A 13797-nucleotide genomic window follows, 5' to 3' on the forward strand; every position below is an offset into this window, starting at 1 on the left:
TCTTATTGTCTTGTCTGGATCTGTATATATCTTGTGCTGTCCACAGTAAAGAGTGATTGGTTTTTTTGGAACCCTTACAAAGCCTGTGTGTCTATTTGCTTCAGCTACCAAGTGCCCCTGGAGCTATAACTGTAAACCAGAGTATGCACAAGCTTGGAGCTCTGGAAATAGATGTGATACGCTACTGGGGTGTCTGGGTGTGTGCGTGTCAGCACTGGTCCTGGGATCCTAGGACATTTGGGCTACAAGGGGTAACAGTCTGGATGCCCAGGAAACATGCCAGAGAGGCCAAAGAGACAGCGCTGGAGCCTACCTATGTTCAGGGAAACTTAAGAGGACACAGGTGTAGCATAGTGGGACCCAAACACAGCAGTCTGGTGAGTGTTCCACAGGGGGAGTTTGACCGGGGCTGTGACAGTCATATGCTTAAATTTAATCCAGTGGTTTCCAAACTGGGGTTCGTGACCCCTGGGGGTTCACAAAATGTTACTGTGACGAATTGGGACTGTTCTTACTGTGGTCTTTGAATGCTGACAGGGGAGTGTGGCTAGGATAGTCTGCAATGGGGGGATGGGAGACTGACCTACGGAGAATACCTGAGCATATAACATGAGAACCCAGGAGGGGGCTGGGGCCAGGTGACACCTTTGCCCGGGAAACTGAACAAAGGCTGTGGGAGGGGTCGCTGAAGGCAGAGTCTGAGAAGCTGGCTGGTGAGGTGGCTGGGAGGCAGGGAGGGCTCTGGCCTCCGGAGGGGGGTTGGGGTGCCCGAGGACCCCAAGATGGACCTAACTGAGGGGTATCCTGTTGTCTGTGCCTGCAAGACCTGTCCTGGACTGTATTCCCGTCGTCTAATTAAACCTTCTGCTTTACTGGCTGGCTGAGAGTCATGGTGAATCGCAGGACGCCGGGGGTGCAGGGCCCTGAGTCCCCCCATACTCCGTGACAGTTACAGGGGTTCTCAGGGAAAAAAATCCCTAATGGCGGACAGAGCTGTCCCTAGGGACCACGGGTAGCATGGGGACAGCAGCCCAGAGCCCCTGGACTTCCAAGAGCTAAGCAGATCAAAGCAAGCATATCTATCACACTGAGGAGATTTAAACTTCAAGACTCCTTATAAGAGATGGAAAGGGAGGTGGATATTTTTTGCTGTTTTTAAAATTAAATAGGCAGCTAGTATTGTTTTTAAAATTATTATGAAGAATAAGTTTAAGCTTTGTTGTAACGTGCGTTGTTTGCCTGGACTGCTCAAGACCTGAATGCTTGTGTAGGAGGAACTCTTTGAGTTGGCTTCTTAAACACCTTCCTGCTGTTTCACATCTGATACGCCTTGATGAAACACAGGAGCCTTGTCTTATAACAGGCTTATTCAAAGTGATACAAGCTATGAAAGTGAGATCTTGGAAGAGTGTTGCCGTTTTCATAATGTAATAAAAATTCTGTAATGATAAATAATACTTAATAATAAATAGTGTGTAATAAGCATGTCACAAAAACAAATTTTATATTTCCAAGATCATTGCTTCTATAATTTATGCTCAGGTAAAGGAGAAAATCCCTGGAAATATTCATTTTTAGGAGGGGGTTCGTGAGACATGACATTTTAGTGAAAGGGGTTCACAGGTTGTTAAAGTTTGGGAACCACTGATTTAATCTAATTTAACTTCCCCAGGCAATTCTTGATTCTGTCAGCCCAATTGATATCACGGTACCAAGGGCAATCACAGAAAGCCTAGGGCTGCTCTGCACTTACAAATTCTACCAGTATAACTATTTTGGTTGGAGATGTGATTTCCCCCCCCCAACATAGAGCAGTAAAAGCTCTCATGCAGACATCGTTACATCAGTATAAAGGTGCCTTATATCTGTAGAACTGTCTCCATGCGAGACACTTTTTGCCACTTTATCATTACACTGGTATTGCAAAACTTTCTAGTGTCGATAAGCCCTTGCAGTGCAACATCACAGTGCAAACTCCGACCACCTGAGACCAAGCTAAGGAGTGTATGAAATGCAAAAAAACCACACACTTTGGCTTTATGCAGATATTTCATATATAAAAATGTCATGCTTGTGCCCTCTAGACACATGTGCAAGCAAACTATAAAAATGCATCTAACAGCAGAAAATGTCAATTCCTCACTTGTTAAAAAAAACCATCAGGTGCCCTGAAGAAATATATAGGCCTTGCAATGTGCCCAGCGTCAGTACATTGGGGTTCTGTCAGAGTAAGGAAAGGGAAGCAAATAATGTAGTCTGCAGAAATCAGCTAAGATTTGAAAGCTGCTATTCGTATGGAAACTGCTCATCGGGGAGCTGGAAGAGACTGGTTCTGAGCTGAGCAAATTATGACCATTTAAAAATTCTGTACTGTGTGCACCTGAGGGACAGGGCAAGGTGCATGCACAGCTAAATTAACTATGCATCTAAGACCTAGCTCCTCAAAGGAGTTTAGGCTCCTCACTTCCACTGAAATCAATGGATTACCTCTGTGGATCTGACCCTAAACTCCTACATCCCATTCTAGTTTGAAGTGGTTCAAATCTTGATGTGCCAGGTACATAAGTTTTTCCACACAAAGTGGTTGGAGCCCAGTACCACTTCAACTTTAGGTTCCTGGTGCCTATTTTCTTTATTTGCTGGTTTCAGCTAGAATGCCTTCCCTGCTTCCTGCAGCTTCTCAGCCAGCCTGCCCTGGCAGACCCAACTGGCAAAGGTGTTTCACATTCAAACCACTTTGAAAATCACAGCCCTTGTCTAGAAAATGAGTTTCTAAGGGCTGGTCTATACTTAGCCGCTAGTTCGGCGGCTGGAAATCGAACTTCCTGGTTCGATTTATCGCGTCTGGTCTGGACACGATAAATCGAACCAGGAAGTGCTCGCCGTCGACTGCGGTACTCCAGCTCAACGAGAGGAGTACCGCGGAGTCGACGGGGAGCCTGCCTGCCGCGTGTGGACCGCGTCTGAACCGCGGTAAGTTCGAAGTAAGGTATGTCGAATTCAGCTACGTTATTCACGTAGCTGAATTTGCGTACCTTACTTCGACTTGGGGGGTAAGTGTAGACCAAGCCTAAGAAGCCCGAGGGATTCAACTCTCTTAGGATTCTTTGGAAGTCTCAGCCTAGGGCTAAAGGGTTGATAAAAGGAAGCAGAAGGGAATTGAAATCTGGGGGTATGGCACTAATGGAGGTTCTGAGGGAACATGGGAAAAGCAGAGAGGTACAGGGATGGAATTAGGAGGATAGTTTAGCCTCTGTTTAAACTGAATGGATAGTTCTGTGTTAAACTACAGTGTCCCTTGGGAGTGAGCTCAGCTCTTGTGTTGCTACAGTCTTAAGATCAACACACTGAAAGTTACTCTTAGTGATTTTCTTAGATTGGGAGACTCTAGGAACACACAAAGAATGAGGGCTGTGACCACAAACACAGTCACAAGAAAGGAATCTTGTTGTATTATAAATTTTACTAAGCAGATGATCAAAGTTACAGTCACAAACAAATATATAAAACCTAAGAAAGCCCCTGCAATAGCTAATGCAGTATACATACTCACATCCCCAAAGATAGTGTTGAGTCTGATGGCTCTCTCAACAGGTGGTCATCAACAGAGAAGTGATTCCTGCTACTGTCTTCCCACCCTGTCTGCACCACGGAACCTCTTTTATCCTGTTGTTATGACCAGTCCTAACACCTTATGCATATGTATGAAGGTTCCACAACCCTCCTTTCCCTTATCTATACTTACACACTACAGAAATGCTGGGGCGCCCTGCTTGTCAGAGGTGGTTTTCTTAGTTCCCCTTATTCTCATTAGCATCTTATTAATATTTGCATCAACCTGTTTCCAGGGTTACCTGCGATAAGAGCAGAACTTTCCATGATGTTACAATCAGGTGTCTTGTGGTTTAGATGGGTACATTGTGGTCTACTTTTGCAGCACATCAACTGTTGACACATTCTTTACAGTAATCCTGTAATTTTCCTGGACTGGGGTTATTCTTAGGTCACCCACTTATGCCAAGCCTAGTGTGGCTAAGCCTTCACCTGTAGGCCTTGCATTACAGCCATGCTTTACTTATATACCTAATACACACGTATCACTCCTGAATACTTGTATGCAGTATTGTTGTAGCCGTGTCTGTCCCAGGATATTAGAGAGGCCAGATAGGTGAAGTAATATCTTTTATTGGCCCAATTTCTGTTGGTGAGAGCATAGGCACCGACTCTGTGGGTGCTCCAGGGCTGGAGCACTCAGGGGAAAAAAGTGGTGGCTGCTGAGCACCCACCGGCAACCCCCTTATCAGCTCCCCTCTTCCTCACAGCATCTGCTGCCTGCCAGCAGGCCCCGTCAATCAATGCTTCCCCCTCTCTCCCATGTCTCCCGCCCGCCACGATCAGCTGTTTTGTGGCTTGCAGGAGGCTCTGGGGGGAAAGGGGAGAGAAGCGAGGGCATGGAACATTAGGGGGAGGGGGCAGAACAGGGCAGGAAGAGGTGGGATGGGGGTGGAGCGGGGGCAGGAAGAGGTGGAGCAGGGCTGGGGCCTTGGGGAAAGGGGTGGGGTGGGGTGGGGGCAGGGCCTGGGGCAGAGCCAGGGGTCGAGCACCCCCAGCACATTGTGGGTGAGAGAGACAAGCTTTTGAGCTACAAAGAGCTCTTCTTCAGGCCTGGGAAAGATACACAAAGGCTTTGTCTACACTACCACTTTTGTTGGTCGGGGTGTGAAAAAACACCCCCCTGACCGACATAAGTTTCATCGACAAAAGTGCTGGTGTGGACAGTGCTATGTCGGCAGGAGAGGCTCTCATGCCGACATTGCTAATGTTGCTCGTTGGAGGTGGTAATTATGTCGGCAGGAGAGCTCTTGCCTGCCAGCAAAGAGCGGCTACACGGGAGACTTTACAGTGGCACAGCTGTAGCATAGTCTGTAGTGTAGACATAGCCTCAGGGCAAGTCTACACTATGGGGCTAAGTTGACCTACATTACGCAACTCCAGCTATGTGAATAACATAGCTGGAGTTGATGTAGTTTAGGTCGACTTATTGCGGTGTCTACACTGCACTGGGTCAATGGGAGAAACTCTCCCATCGACTTACCTTATGCTTCTCATTCCGGTGGAGTACCAGAGTCGACGGGAGAGCGATCGGCAGTCGATTTAGTGGGTCTTCACTAGACCTGCTAAATTGACCTCCGGTGGATCGATCACCTCACATCGATCCCCCAGTAAGTGGAGACAAGCCCTCAGTGTCACAGCTAGATACAAGATGGAACAGATAGTTTAGCATAAGTAGTTAGCACATATTTTAAGGGACCATTCAAGGTGAAGTGGCCCATTAACGCCCCATTAGGGGATGGTGACAGAAGAGTATGGGGCAACAATGTGGCCACTGTGGTCAATGTGGTCAACTGGCCACTTCACTTTGAGTGGTCCCTTAGAATATATGCTTACTGCTTATGCTAAACTCTCTGTTTGATCTTGTATGTAGCTGTTGCTGTGACTGACACAATGAGTACAGTTTCCCAGACCTGAAGAAGAGCACAGTGTAGCTCAAAAGTTTCTCTCTATCACTAACAGAAGTTGGTCCAATAAAAGATATTACCTCACCCACCTTGTCTCCTAAATACTTGTCAATCTTAGGCCATGTCTACACTAGAAAATTATGTTGACCTAAGTTACATTGACATATAGCTGCAGCCAGAGGTGAAAGTAGGCCGGTACGGTGTACCGGTAAGAAGCCGGTACTGGCCCATATGTAGCCGTCGTTAAAGCACTGTGGCGATTTAAAAGGGCCCAGGGCTCCCAGCTGCCGCCACCGCTACTGCAGCCCCAGGTGACACAGGCCAGGCAGCATGGATGGGCTGGCTGGAAGAGGCTGACCCCCTTGCCCCGCCCCTTTCGCCCAAGGCCCCACCCCTTTCTGGGGCCAGGTACCGGTAAGTGTTTAATATTACTTTCACCCCTAGCTGCAGCAGTAATTAAATTGCTTTTGCGTGTCCACTTTACACGCCTTGTGTTGGTGATGCATGTCCTCACTTGCAGCACTTGCACTGATGCAGAAAGCAGTGCACCATGGGTAGCTCTCCCACTGTGCAACTCACAACCATCTAGCACAGGGTGTTTTGACAAAGTTTTGCAATGCCTCTTGGGACCAAATGAGTCACGCAGGGGTGAGTGGGAACATGACTTCAACATCCCATAATGCAGTGTTCTCCATCCCATAATTTCTCTGCATCCCATAATGTTTTGTGTCTCTTCAAAAATCCCTGCAAACCTGCATATCCCTCCTCACTGTCTGCCATCTCTGACAGAAACATGGATCCCCCACAGCTCTGCACTGCTGTGATGAGCATTGCAAGCACGGATCCTGCAGTATCTGCCAAGCTGCCAGAGGAGCCTTGGGGAACATGATGATTCCATGGGGGCTAGATTGCTGTGGGATGTAGAAAGAAACAATTCAGTCATTGGGGGTGTTCACAGAGCAGCTGGAGATGGTGGAGTGCTGGTTCTGGGCCCGAGAAACAAGCACTGAGTGGTGGGAACACATCGTAATGCAGGTTCAGGATGAAAAGCAGCGACTGCAGAACTTTCTGATGTGCAAAGTCACTTCCTGGATCTGTGTGCTCAGCTCACCCCAGCCCTCCAGTGCAGGGATACCAAAATAAGATCGGCACTGACTGGAGAAGTGAGTGGTGATAGTTCTGTGGAAACTTGCAATGCCCAATTGCTACTCATCATTTGGGAATCAATTTGGAGTTGGGTTGTTGTGGTGCAAATGTGCAGGGCCGTTAATTGCCTCCTGCTACAAAGGGCTATGATTCTGGGCAGTGTGCAGGACATAGTGGATAGTTTTGCAGCAATAGGGTTCCCGAACTGCAGTGGGGTGACAGATGGCATACACATCCCTATTTTAGCACCAGACCACCTTGCCACAGAGTACATCAACAGAAAGGGCTCCTTTTCTATGGTATTGCAAGCCCTGGTGGCTCACCAGGGATGCTTTACCAACCTCAGTGTGAGCTGGTCAGGGAAGGTGCATGACGAACGCATCTTTAAGAACACAAGGCTGTTCAGAAAGCTGCAAGCAGGGATTTTCTTTCTAGCAGACCCGTGGATTACCACTGGGGATGTTGAAATGCCTTAGAAATCTGGGAGACCCAGACTCCCCTTTAGTCCCATGGCTCATGAAGCCGTACACCAGTCACCTGGACAGCACCAAGGAGCACTTCAGCGACAGGCTCATCACATGCAGAATGCCCATTTGAAAGGTCACTGGCGCTGTCTACTCACAAGCCTGGATCTCACTGAAAAAAATCCCAATGGTGATAGCTGCCCACTGTGTCCTGCATATCTGCACAGCAAAAGGGGAAGGTGGAATGACTGTCTGCTGATTTAGAGCAGCTGAACACCAGGGCTATAAAAAGAGCTCAACACGGAGCTGCACACCCAGGGCCGGCTCTAGGCACCTGCGTTCCAAGCATGTGCTTGGGGCGGCACTTCTCAAGGGGCAGCACTCCGTTTTTTGTTTTTTGTTTTGCTTGGGGCGGCAAAAAACCTGGAGCCGGCCCTGTGCACAGCTCAAGGAGGCTTTGAAAGACCATTTCAATAGTGAGCCACAGTAATGTGTGTTGCTGCAGTGTGCTCTATGTGACATTGCTCTTTTGCACCCTGGTATGAACCTTGTAATGAGTGCTCTGTGGGTGTGGTAGTATAACATTGCAAATGCACCTATTATACTATTATCTGTGAATGATGTCAGCCGCAGCCTGCATGTGTTGTGAACTCATAAAGATTAATTACATTTCCACACACAAAAAGGCTTTGATGCCACACTCATGCAGACACATTTATAACTGAATAAAACTTAATAAATAAAGAGAAGAAAACTTTTGAAGGGGGGAAAGAACAGTCATTTCCATTTCAGAAACACCTACACCAACCATGTCTTTCACAGGTCAGTGTATGTGCAGCTGTGATTGTCTGTACTCTCCTCTGGGGTGGAATGGTAGCGACTCTGGGGTGTGTGTGTATAGGGAGATCCCAGAATGCAGTTCTCTATGGGCTGCAGAGGGAGGCAAGCATGGGATTGTTGAATCTAAAGGTGAACTAGAGTCTGCAGCATGTCTGTGTGCTGCTTGAGAAGCACTAGCATCTCCTGCTGCACGTCTCTGTCCTTTTCATGTGCCTTTCTTCTCTCCGCTCTATCCCTGACCATGAGGGTGTGCCTCACCGGGTTTACAATGGTGCCAATGATGCCGGGAAGGGGCCCATAATCCCTCCCCTGACATGTAGAGGGTGAACCCAGCAGGCGCCGGCCCTCGGGCTGGTGCAGGAGGCCCCCCACAGGGTGCACAGAGCCACCTGCAGGGGGCAGCCCCCCAGCACTGCACCCTGGGCTCGGCGAACTGGCTGTAGCTGCCGAGGCGTGGAAGCAGGGCAGCCAGGAGCAGCAGCAGCAAGTGTGGCCACAGAGAGGGGACCCCCAGCCTCAGGCAGCTGTGCCCCAACTCATGGTGCCGGGGTGCTTCACTGCGAGGCTCATGTTCCACTCTCTGGGGCATGGCTCCCTCGGGCACTGGCTCCATTCTGCGGCTGTGGGGCACAGATCGTGGCTCCGTGCCCCTCCCTCTGGAGCTGCCACCGCGGCTCAGCCCCCTCCCAGCCTCTGGTGGGGCAGTCATGCCCCCTCCACCCCCTCCCGGGTTCCCTCTGCCCTGGGTAGGGGCTGCAGCCCCTTCCCCGGATTAGTCCGAGGCAGGCGTGGGCTGAGCTCAGGCACCCCCTGCGGTTGGGGATCCCCACTGCTGGGGTCAGTGCTAAGCCCAGACACTTGCCCCGACCCTTCCTGCTGCACTGCTGCTGTCAGTGCTGGATGGTCTGGAGGTGAAAGGGGAGCAGCCTCCGGCGAGTGGAGTCACAGCCCCCTGGGCACCGGGGATGAGTCAGGTGGATGCAGCCTTGGTCCAAGCTGTACCAGGCCAAGCTGCAGCCAGATGAGGTCTGGCCCGGTTCGGAGAACAGGGGTGGATTGTCAGCAGGGGGTGAATCAGGAGTGGGGTGCCTCGGAGCGCTCCAGCTGGGGTTTCATGGTTGGGGGGTGGTTTGGGAATAGAGATTCAGAAGCCAGGAGCCTGGTAGGCAGTGGGGAGATAAGGGTCGAGAGGGGTCGGTTCATAGAGGGGTCTGATCCAGTTTGGGCTGGAAGAGGGCTGGTCCAGTTTGGGGTTTTGGTCTGGGGAGGGATGTGGGTCTGGTCTGGTCCGGGGGAGGAGAGTCATTGTGGGGAGGGATGTGGGTCTGGTCTGGTCTGGGGGGGTCGTTGTGGGAGGGATGTGGGTCTGGTCCAATTTGAAGGGTTGGCCGAGTCTTTTAGGTGCACAGCTGGTCCTGATCCTAGTGTCTGTGCCTTTCTACCTGCAAGGAAGGGCTAGCAAGTAGGGTGACCAGATGTCCCATTTTTTAAAGGGACAGTCCCTTTTTTTGGGACTTTTTCTTATATAGGCGCCTATTAACCCCCACCCCCTGTCCTGTTTTTTCACAGTTGCTATCTGATAACCCTACTAGCAAGTCTAGTATGAATAATGGTGCTATAAGTAAAATGTATTAAAGTTTTTCATATTTTGTGTTTTTAAAATGTTTTAAAGAGTTTTAAATCTGCCCCAATTTCATACAAAAATTTAATTCAAGCCCTGATTGTTCATATGTGAAACGTGAAGGGTGAGATAGCGTGATGGTTCCCTTTTAGTGGGAGCAGCACATGACTGGTGGTTTTGGCCAGCTTTGGCTTTTGTTAGTTGTTTTTACCCACTGTATTTTATTTTGTATGTTTTCTTTTATAATTTATTTATTGTACATGTGTGTGTAGTCTTTTTGCCCTAAGGCTACCATTGCTGGTACTCTCACTGCAGCCACCTCCATCTGTAACTTAAACTTGTAAATTTTGTAAATAAAACCTGTGCAGCTGTGTGCTGTGTCAAAAACAACTTCTGTGTCAAGCTCCTGTCTTTTATAATTGTACCCCCTGGGGGCCCACAAATGTTTTGCTCCAGGCGCAGAAAAGGTTAATCCGGCCCTGCCTCCAAGCCTTCTGCTCAGTATTCGAAGCAAGCGGCTTGCAGGATCTCTTGGAACATGTCATCTCATGTCCTCTTCCTTCTCCTCCTTATCTCATAGACTTTAAGGTCAGAAGGGATCATCATGATCATCTTATCTGGCTGAGCTGCTCTGCTGGTGTGGACGGAGAGACCCCCAGGCCACATTTCCAGCTGCAAAAGATACAGAGGTACTGTTGTGAGTGTATTTGTGAGATAAATGGAAATTAGGCATACTGAATTCAGTCACCTTAACCCACACAAGTTACAAGCACTACATTCTCAGTTCTCCTTGGGATTCATAGGGCATGGCAGCAGTCCCAACCATGGTGAGTACATCCTGGGAAGGGAGGGGGCGAATTGGGGAAATAAGCGGTGGATAGCTCACAGGAATAAGTATATGTGTATAAATAAGGTCCTACTTGAATTGCAGGATGTTCTCTAAATAATTGTGGCTGAGCTGTGGACAAGATGTGGGAAATCACGGAAAAGTAATGGACCTTTACTAATAATGGTAGTTTGGAAAAGCCTATTTTTAGCTTGGAAAAGAGACAGCTAAGGGGAGATATGATTGAGGTCTATAAAATCATGACTGGTATAGAGAAAGTAGATAAGGAAGTGTTGTTTACTACTTCTCATAACACAAGAACTAGGGGTCACCAAATGAAATTAATAGGCAGCGGGTTTAAAACAAATAAAAGGAAGTATTTCTTCACACAACACACAGTCAACCTATGGAACTCCTTGCCAGAGGATGTTGTGAAGGCCAAGACCATAACAGGGTTCAAAAAAGAACTAGATGAATTCATGGAGGATAGGTCCATCAATACCTATTAGCAAGGATGGGCAGGAATGGTGTCCCTAGCCTCCGTTTGCCAGAAGCTGGGAATGAGAGACAGGGAATGGATCACTTGATGATTACCTGTTCTCTTCATTCCCTCTGGGGCACGTGGCACTGGCCACTGTCGGAAGACAGGATACTGGGCTAGATGGACCCTTGGTCTGACCCAGTAGGGCCATTCTTATGTTTTTATTTGTTTAAGAAAAATTTTCTGGAATGTTATAAACACTCAAGTATTATGTTATGCCTGCTAATTTTTTTGATAACCAGACATTTTTCTGCAACTATATTATATTTATTTTTTAAAAAAGTAACTGGTACAATATACAATTCAGGAGATGAAAAGTCTTAACACAACTGCTGTAGAAACGAGTCCAGTCACTTTAGCCTTTTACATATTACAGGCATTGAATTGAATATTAGTGCAGTACACGCTGCTACAGGGGTCTCCTTCATGCCCTGTCTTTGCATTGTGAAGACTTGTCTGTACCGAGATACTGCACACTCGGCATCCACAGAATTAGGCAAGATTGATAGTGATCACTTTGCTGTCCCTGCTAACTCTGGAAAATGCTGTAGAACTTTAGGTGAATCCCAAAACAAGATCATTTCATTCACATTCACTTGCAAAAAATGTGTATGGGGCAAGCTGTACTGTAGCTTCAGGCCAAACATAGGGATTGCCTCCAGAGGGAGTGCCTGCTCTGATAACGTGTTCATTTGTTTCACATCAGATACCTGAACTGCTTTAATAAATGACAGTCCAGGCTGCGTGAACCTTGATCCTCGTTGAGCAGGTCTAGCAACACTTTCCTCAGTGTTGCAGTAGTATTCTTTCAGTTTGTCTGCTGTTTTCTTGAACACTTCTTGTAAAAACACATTCTGCTCTGCATCTTCGCTGTGCTTTTCTTTTGCATTGGAGTCTGCCCAGTGTGTCAAATCCATTACAGTGTTGTAAGACTGATGGACAGAAACAGAACACATCTCAAAAGATTTGATGGTTTTCATCAATGGTTTGGCATTCCGAAATGAACGGTAGCAAGTTCACGGCATTTAAAAGTGAGATCAGGCTGTCCATTATTTGAGTATCAGGTGAAATCGCCATTTCACTTTCAATAAACTCGCCGTAGTCACTTACATGCTCAGCGCAGTAAAGAACTGCTTCAAAGCACAAATTCCATTGTGTCACGACTAGTTCTGGAAACAGAGGCACTTGGTCAGGAGGATTAAGCTGTTTTTTTTCTGCAAAGAAAGTCTGGAACACAGTTTGTGAGCTGTGCAGTGTTTAAACATTTTTTTCATTGCAGCAGTGAATTTCTCGACTTTAGAAAAATGAATGCACCACTGATTGTTGCCAGACTTACAATATGCTCATTGCACTTTACATGCATTGAATTAGGAAGTAGCCCCTGTAGAACCTGATTATATGCTCGAGTACAGTATGTTGTTTGTCATAACCCGTACATCTTATTAAAGTCTATATCAAAATTGGTCAGGAACTTGCCAGCCAATGGGAGCCAGTGCTTGGGGCAGGGGCAGCGCGTGGAGCCCCCATGGTGGCCCCTGAGCCAGAGGGATATGCTGGCTGCTTCCTGGGAGCCGCGCAGAGCCAGGCAGGGAGCCTGCCAGCCCTACTGAACCGCCACCGCCAACAGGACTTTTAACGGCCTGGTCAGCAGTGCTGACTGGAGCCGCCAGGGTCCCTTTTCGACCGTGTGTTCCAGTCAGAAACCAGACACCTGGCAACCCTACCCAGCTCCAGCGTGGCCAAGGGGCAGGGCCTGGGGGGGGGGAGGAGGAGCAGGGCCCCCTCAGCTCTACCCAGGTGCCAGTGCTCCTGCAGGGGCCCCGGGTTAATCCGCCACTGGGAATAGGGCTACAAGGATGGAGCCAGGATGGTAGAGGGTTGATGGAGATGGGGGGCTATGAGAGAGGCAGAGTAATGGAGGGGGGTCTGGGGCCAGGAAAGAGGTGGGGTGATGAGGGCAATGGGGGAAGAGAGGGGGTGGGGGTTGGAGAGAGGGGGTTGGGACTGTCTGGGGAGATGGCTGGCGGAGCAGAGGGGTGCTGGGGTGTGATGGGGAGCCAGGCGCTGGGTTTGAGGTGGTGACAGGGACGCTGCAGCGGAGTAGGGGCTGGACCAGGGATTTCCCTACACCCCCTCGAATTTCCCCAACACCCCCACCCCCTGCAGTTTTGTGAACTAGTTACATGCAGTGTTGCCAATTTAGTGATTGTTTGGAAATTTGAATTGAAATTGAAAGATTAATACACACTTTAAAAGCATATAAAGTGTATAATAAAATACATTTTATTATACACTTTATAAACTACATTGGGGGGAGGGATAGCTCAGTGATTTGAGCATTAGCCTGCTAAACCCAGGGTTATGAGTTCAATCCTTGAGGGGAACACTTAGGGATCAGGGCAAAATCAGTACGTGGTCCAGCTAGTGAAGGCAGGGAGCTGGACTTGATGACCTTCCAGCTCTATGAGATTAGGTATATCTCTATATATTTTATTTACATATATCTGAAAAAGTATAATAGATTTGAAAAGTATGAACATAGACTAGCTTCCATATACAGCTGTTATTTTTTATGACAATGTCAGTGCATTCATTTCAGTGACATTGGCCAACCTAATAATTTCAAATTATGATTTGTAAGCAAAGTCTAAATGAGCTCTCTCTAACAGCTAGTGATGAGCTGGGGGTTGGGGGGGAAAGACTTCAGGACCAGAGTGTATTTACATTCACACCTAATCTACCTAGGTGTCCAGCAAACAGAGCTGTGTTGCCCAAGTGATTTTGGCTGGGGTTGGGTTTACAAATCACTTGAATGCGGGGGGGGGGGGGGTAATGAAATG

The 13797-nt window shown here is 48.1% G+C and overlaps 1 protein-coding gene across 1 annotated transcript in view; it reads right to left on the reverse strand.

Annotated features, from left to right (window-relative positions):
* Positions 1–3617, reverse strand: part of PLA1A (phospholipase A1 member A) — a 28093-nt gene extending 24476 nt beyond the window's left edge. The window contains exon 1 of the mRNA XM_024208477.2: positions 3554–3617. The gene's annotated coding sequence lies outside the window, so the exon portion shown is untranslated. The remainder of the gene's footprint in view (positions 1–3553) is intronic.
* Positions 3618–13797: the final 10180 nt, after the last annotated feature.

This window comes from Terrapene carolina, unplaced genomic scaffold (genome assembly GCF_002925995.2).
Source record: "Terrapene carolina triunguis isolate 2854851 unplaced genomic scaffold, T_m_triunguis-2.0 Scaffold242, whole genome shotgun sequence".
Lineage (NCBI taxonomy): Eukaryota > Metazoa > Chordata > Testudines > Emydidae > Terrapene > Terrapene triunguis.